General features: G+C 27.0%; 1 long non-coding RNA gene across 1 annotated transcript; it reads right to left on the bottom strand.

Moving 5' to 3' along the window:
• Positions 1–241: 241 nt before the first annotated feature.
• LOC122535127 lies at positions 242–743 on the bottom strand. Its single transcript, XR_006308100.1, has 4 exons — positions 682–743; positions 550–606; positions 351–365; positions 242–312 (listed from the first exon to the last, which is right to left on the bottom strand). It is a non-coding gene; the product is annotated as an uncharacterized LOC122535127 (long non-coding RNA).
• Positions 744–7,567: the final 6,824 nt, after the last annotated feature.

The raw sequence follows: 7,567 nt of genomic DNA, 5'->3' as shown, positions 1-7,567 counted from the left end.
ATATTTAAACTATATAAGAAATATATATTTAAACTATTTGTTAAAATCGCGATGTGCAAGAAGCCCTATCCTAATCTAATACACAAAAATCTTGAAAAAATGTTACTACTCACGGGTATAAAAAATACCCGCGGTCACTATGCTCATCAAAAATTCTACGTATACAACCAGTCACCCGTGTCGATTCGGACCTTTCGTCCTACGACATGATTGAGTGACCGGAGGAACATAAACGCATGCGACTCACGGGATAGATGTGAAGAATGTTATCATCAATGCTGCACTGGAGCAGGGAAAGTTATCGTGAAGATCCTCTTCAAGTCACTGAGAATCCCATGACAGAAGTAAACGCCGTGAAAACTTTCCTGAAAAATATAAAACATTTTGTTTCTAAAGACACAGTGTTATTTGTGAAAATTTAAATTTTTATAATGACAAAAATTGGGACTAATAATTTGAGATATTTTTATTTCATAATTATAATTTTACATTCGACTTCAATAGAAACTACAAAGAATAGAATTTAAATACAATAAGCTGAATACTTACATATTTAGCTTTTGAAGCATCATAAGAAGATTAGGGGAAGTGGAGAGTGTAGAAAATCTATAACAAAATATTAAACATTAAAATTTATGTTTAAAAGCAAAGCAAAATCTTAAGATAATGAAAGATTCTTACATTCTTGGCTTTAGAGCCATCGTTGGATTTTTCCCCAAAAAATTAATACTGATGTGAAGTGTCTGTAACAAAACGTCAAACATTATACTTTGTTGTCAAATTTGAAAAATTGAATAATTAATTGAAGTACAATATATAAAACTACTTACGATCTTGATCTCCTGGAGAGGCCTTATCCTCTTGAGCACTGACTCTAATACCGAAAACGAGTATTGAACAAGAAAAATTTGAAGAAAGAAAAATAAAAGACCATCAACGCGCGCGTTAAAGTAATAATCGGCGAACTCACTGACTCTAACTTCGCAAATTATAATTTGAATGAATTAATTAAATGAAATAATTAAATTTAACAAAAGCCATTCAGAAAAATATAAAAAAAATATTTCGCAAGATGAGCACTGACTCTGCCGACCGCATTGCGCGCGGTCATAAAAATTTTCTGAAAATAAAGCTGATTAGTAGGGGGAGGGCAGAGTACGTTCATTTAGAAAATACTGCTATTTTTCTAGAAAATGATTATAAAGAGATTTGAGCATGTATTAAAGATGTTAATTAGAAATTATAAAATATTTCTCAATATTTACAGAAATACTTATTTGTATAAATTGTATTCTGAATATTTATGAAAATAATTACGAAATCACGTATTGTGAATTGTATATCAAATACGTACAAATTGTGTATCAAATGTTACCCAAAATGAATAAAATGTTACCAACATTCCGTGAAAGTTCATCAGATTGTCCATTAATCATCGTGGCATTTATGTATTCTTTGCAATCAAGGAATAACTACACAAAAAGAAATCAAAAGTCAGAACAACACACATATTAATTAAATGATACTACGAATGAAGTATAAATGGAAATAAAAGAGTATTGAAGAAACGACGCCATCGAAAGAACGCCACTGATAGATTAGAAAAAGTTACAAACCTAATGCAACGTAACACGTGTTGTTGTCACGAAATTCCACAGCCGAATGACTCCCCACGACATCTCGTCCTACAATTGAAAAAAATAGTAGGGGATGAGATGATCCTATCCGAACAGGCATGATAAGTAAGACGAATATAAACATTGTGTTCGTGTTGTGGCCTTTTACGTTTTACTTTATTTAAGAACTGAACAATTTCATTACATTACGCAGTAAAAATTATTATTTTAACTATTAAATACGTACATTCTTAATAAGTTATTGTTAATATAATTATTAGAATTGTTAAGAATTACGCAGTATAAAGTTAAAGAATCAACAAATAAATAGAAAATGTTACATAATAGAAGTAAAAGCATATTATATATATATATATATATATATATATATATATATATATGTATATAGTCATATTACAAGATCACAATATTTGTACTGTTAGAACTGAAAGTAAATTTTGGTATAAAATTATAAATAACATTTAGCGTGATATATTCTGTTTAAATGTTTATATACCATTATTTCTCTAAATGTTGAAAATTATATGTAACAATTATTAGGTTAAATCTTACCCTGATTTGAAACAAAAATGCACGTTTTAACTTAAAAATTCACAATACAAACGCAAATCTAACAACTATTGATTTGTATTTTTACCTGAGAACTTTTGGGTGTTACTTCTTTCTGCATAATTCTTCTGGATATCACTTGTTCTTTACACACAAACCGTGCTTTCTTCCGCCATTAAAGATGCTCTCCCGCTTAAAGATCGATCGTGAGAAATATCGATATATTCGAGAATTGCAGGAAGTATGTTGCGTATTTCACCGCTAGGGCGCTGCAATCGTGAAATATTAACTGGGAATAAAAAATAAAGAAGTCTGGCCTAAATCAAATATACAAAATTCATGAGAAAGTCTTAAAAAAGAACGAAAATATTCATATACTAGATGAAAAATTGTCAATACGTTAAACTGAGGAATGGGAAATTTTATTATATTACGCAGTAAAATTATTATTTTAACTATTAAATACATACATACATTCTTAATAAATTATTGCTGAATTTAATATTAAAATTGTTCAGAATTATGCAGTATGAAGTTAAAGAATCAACAAATAAGTAGGTTATACCAGAAATGTGGGTGTAAAAGCATGTAATAAAATACGTACATATACAATGAAATATTTATACTAATAAGAAATTGAAATGAAACTTTGGTATAAAATTATAAATAACTTTTAGCACAGTATGTTCTATTTAAATGTTTATATGCTATTATTTCTTTAATTGTTGAAAATTATATGTATAATTGTTGGGTTATATTATATGTACAATCCTGAGTTGAAGCCAAAAATGCAACTCAAAATTTCAAAACACTAACATAAATCTAACAACTATTGTTTTAGGCTTTTACCTGAGAATTTCTGGATCATACTTCTGTTTGGATGATTTTCTGGACTTTATTCCTTGCAGACGAGGTGTGCATCCTTCCGCCATTCCTCCCGCGTAAAGATCGATTGTGAGAAATATCGATGTATTCGAGAATCGCAGGAAGTATATTGCATAATTCACCGTTGTGGCGCTGTAGTCGCTCGTTCCGTACGAACTGTTAACTTGGAATAAAAAATAAAAAACTCTGTTGTAAATCAAACGCACGTAAGTCTTAATATTTAATAAGTAATAAATTTTGAAGTAACTTACAAATATAACATAATGAAGTAATACTTTATAACTAAATGTGATGTTACTCTTCAAATTTCCATTATATTTAATAAAATTTTTTCTTTATATGTTATTGTCGATTCAATTAACTATTTCATTATAAGAAAAATGTTCTTTCTCTGTTGTTTCTGACAATAAAATTGCATATAATTTTTATGTTCATTCCAAATCTCGTGGAGAGTGTAAGAAATATTTTGATTTTTTACAGGTCGATAATTGTACGTTACCATTTTAATGGCGCCATAGATGAGACACAGACGAGGTAATTAATTTATATCTCATTATGTTATGTTATTCATAGAAATATTATATTTTGAATCATTTTTTTCTAATGCTTTTAAATAGATGTATTAAGTATACAATAAATTTATATTCTTCTTATGATGAAATATCAATTATATTCTTTTATTGATAAAATATCACTATGTTCAATTCAGTAAATAATTCTTGAAACAGATGTGGCACCACTGTTTATATTTTTTGATTTTAATTTCCATCACTAGTTGCGCTGTGGTGCAAAATTTGCCTAAATCGGTATGGCAGATTGTGACACGAAAATGGTAATGGGATCCTAGGACCCCACGTGGAGCAAAAGAATACATTGCATGTTAGAGTTATTCATATACCTCGTCTGTGCTATAAATGACATTTCATCTATGTTGTACATATTGTTATATATATATAAAAATAATATTCTATATATCATATGTATATAATTATCGTATATTGTATATTGTATATGTTCATGATCTTACATTTATATAGATATAACGTATATTTTATAGATATAAACAAGAAAAAAATATCATATAAACATATGTTATTAGAAACAATATTAAAAAGTAATAGAAAAACAAAAATACGAAAGCAAAAGCATTACAATACATTACAATCTATGAGTAGATCAGGAATACTTACATCTAATAGTCAAAAAGTATTATAATATTTCCACAATTTCAATTTCATTTCGTTAGAATTTTATCTATGTAAAGAAACTCGAAGAATAAAATGTATCAAACAAATATTAATACAAGAGACAAACTGATCTGAACAAAATCAAAATAAACTTCAAAAAATAATAAATTTAATTTCTTATCTTTGACAATGTTGCATTGTCAGAAATAGTGGATGTTTTATGAAATTTGTTTGAAAACAAAATTATAGGCAAATTATAAAGCATATTTCTATTAATTATAAAACATACATTTGCTAAGATCTTGATGGTCTCCTGGATTTACATGTTTTTAACTGTAGATGATGAAGCATAGATAATTTTAGAATGTGTGATTTTTCCTGCAAATAACAAGGAATATAAGTACAACCTGAAACACTAATAGCAAGTGAATAGGTATAAAAGAGAAAGAAATTAAAAGTTTCCAAGATGCGTTATATTATTAAATGATAATGCAAGATAGAATCAAACTCAAATGTAATAAATTATAAATTTCTCTCTTTATATTATAATATAATTATATGTTACTTAATATATAAAGCTATAATATATATATTTAACACATTATAATAAATATTGTCATTAATATACGTTATATATTATTACTATTGTTATTAAATATGTATGCAACATAATTTTTAACTATATTAATTCGACCTTTTTATTCAATTTTTAAAGACGATCTCAATTTATCTTCTTTACAAATACCTTGATTGAAGAGCTAATTTTAAATTCAAATTTCAATCATTAGTCATCATGTACGTATCTCGTTTCATTTTTAACGTTTTTATTTTTTTAACGTAACATTTTTAACGTACGTTTCATTTTTAAAACTATTATCTGACTTGAAATTCAGAACGGACGTATATTAATGAGAACGTGTTTTATCAGAAAAAACACGTTGGTAAAAATTAATAACACGTCATTGATTTCTATTTCAAGGCTGACATATGTGTATCTAAATTCTCAAACATGCTTAAGGGAATAATTCATAATTTTTTCATGTCTTTTTCAATAAAGTGTTCAATGACAATTGATATATTACCTACTAAGACTTAAGAATAGTCTTGTAGCTGTTTCAACATTTGTATTTTACAAACATATCCTGATGTCACACTGCAATTTCGTAACATTCACAAGTGCAGGCGAAATTATTTCCTTCGTCGATGGAGGACGATAAATATTAGTCATTACCAACTATAATAATTACAGTTTCAAGATACTAAGCAGAAACAACATATCTATTTCTTTTTATTTATTCAACTACTAAACTTCGTAATCTGTTGGTCTGTTTTTTAAAACCAATGTACGAAATCAATCAATAGAAATCTTTCGTATTAATTCAGTAATAGTTAAACTTGTATGTTCATTTTGTATCACTTGTATGATCTCTTTTTTAAAGTATTGTAAAGTTTGCAATAGCAGATCGATTATTGTAATTGTTTAATATGTATAATATAATATTATAAATTATAATTATAATATATAGTATACAGTATATAATTAGTATAATACGATAGTATAAAGAATTATTCTTTCTCAAATTTTATTTTTTTTTCGAATATAAAGCATTATTCTACAATCTAATTTTTTAAAAACAGATCTCGAATGTGGGAACGTGTTGCGTTACATTCATTGAATTTCTCTCACAATTTTCAATATTTTACAAACTTTTAAACAGTGTTTTATCATGCCTCTTTTTATTCTTAATATTCTTTCTTATACAATACTAGGCCAATAATAACATTTTTAACGATCCAAATAGATATGCACTCGTTTCTCAACTGCTTATTATGTATGATAATTCTATCTCTATTGCAAAAAAAAATACTCAATAGTGTATTTTTCATGCATTTTTGAATTTTCATGAACACAGCTAAAGAAAAACAACCTGAATAAAAATTTATTTTATTTAGAATTTAAATTTAGAATGAAAATTCTATTTTGTTCACTCATCATGCGCATTTCTACGTCGAAAATTTATATTATCATTGATAATGATAATGATATTATTAACTATACAAAATACGTAAAATGTAAATTTAATAAAATGATAATTGTGATTAATGATATTACAAATTAATGTATTATAACAATATTAATTAGCTAACAAAACTTGCAAATTAAATTTAATTATAACAAAATCATATAAAACGTAGAAAATCGTGAATGAGCCAAATCCAATGGTCAGGGACCGCAGAAATCTGTAATTCAGAACTAGAGAGAAATTTCACGACACGTTCCGCTCATAAAATGATTCTGTTACTAAATTCTGCTTCACTTTCGTAGATTCATCGTTACGCGAGTCGCATTAACATTTAAAACACATCGTCGTTCAAGATCACGTAACGTCCTTGTAATTATAGGCATGAACACGGTATTCCAACGACAAGAGCTTGTCTCAACAACCATTCTCTCGAAACAAGAAACACACTGGGTAAAAAGGATTCCAGCAAGAAAGATAATAAGAAAAGAATCGTGAAGAAATGGAACGTATCTGCTGTTGAAATAATTGACACATTTCACAGTAAGAATCACCTGTTGAAACAATTGAACGTTTTACGATGGTTGTAATTGTTTCTTGTAACAATTCCGCTTGTCTCTGGTTGAACTGGTGCCGGTATTTTTCACGGAAGAATGAACTATCGTCTTATTACGTTGGACGTTTAATTGTGAACTGTGATATGGAGTGTCTTGATCGTTTCTGTCGTTTTTAGCCATGATCTTTGTTGAGTTTTTTGGTGTATTATACTAGTTGTGTAAGACGAATTGAAAATGTTACACCACGTCATTGCGATTCTGTGATGAATAAATTATGTAATAAATAAGTAAGTAAATTGTGAATCTTAATAAATAAATGATGAATCTTGATAAATAAATTATAAATTTCTATATATAATTAAATGAATAAATTGTAAATTGAAGTATATAAATAAATCAATAAATTACAAATTTACATAGTCCAGGCAAATTGACTAATTATGAATCTTAATACATAAACAAATGAACAAATTATAAATTTTTATATATGAATATATTTTTATATGAATGAATAAATAAGTTATGAATTATGAATTATAAATATTAACAAAATATTATATAAATCTTAGATAGTGCAAATGAATGTAAGATTTAACTGCTAAAAATCGATGAATGGTGTAACATTATTACGACTTTGCATTATTTTTCCATATTTATGCAGGTACATCATGTTATGAGTGTAAACAATCGTATAAACAAAATACAAGAAATTTCATTTAAAAGAAAAACGA

Source organism: Frieseomelitta varia, unplaced genomic scaffold (assembly GCF_011392965.1).
Source record: "Frieseomelitta varia isolate USP_RPSP 00005682 unplaced genomic scaffold, Fvar_1.2 scaffold_675, whole genome shotgun sequence".
NCBI lineage: Eukaryota > Metazoa > Arthropoda > Insecta > Hymenoptera > Apidae > Frieseomelitta > Frieseomelitta varia.
This window is presented reverse-complemented; position numbering and strand designations above follow the sequence as displayed.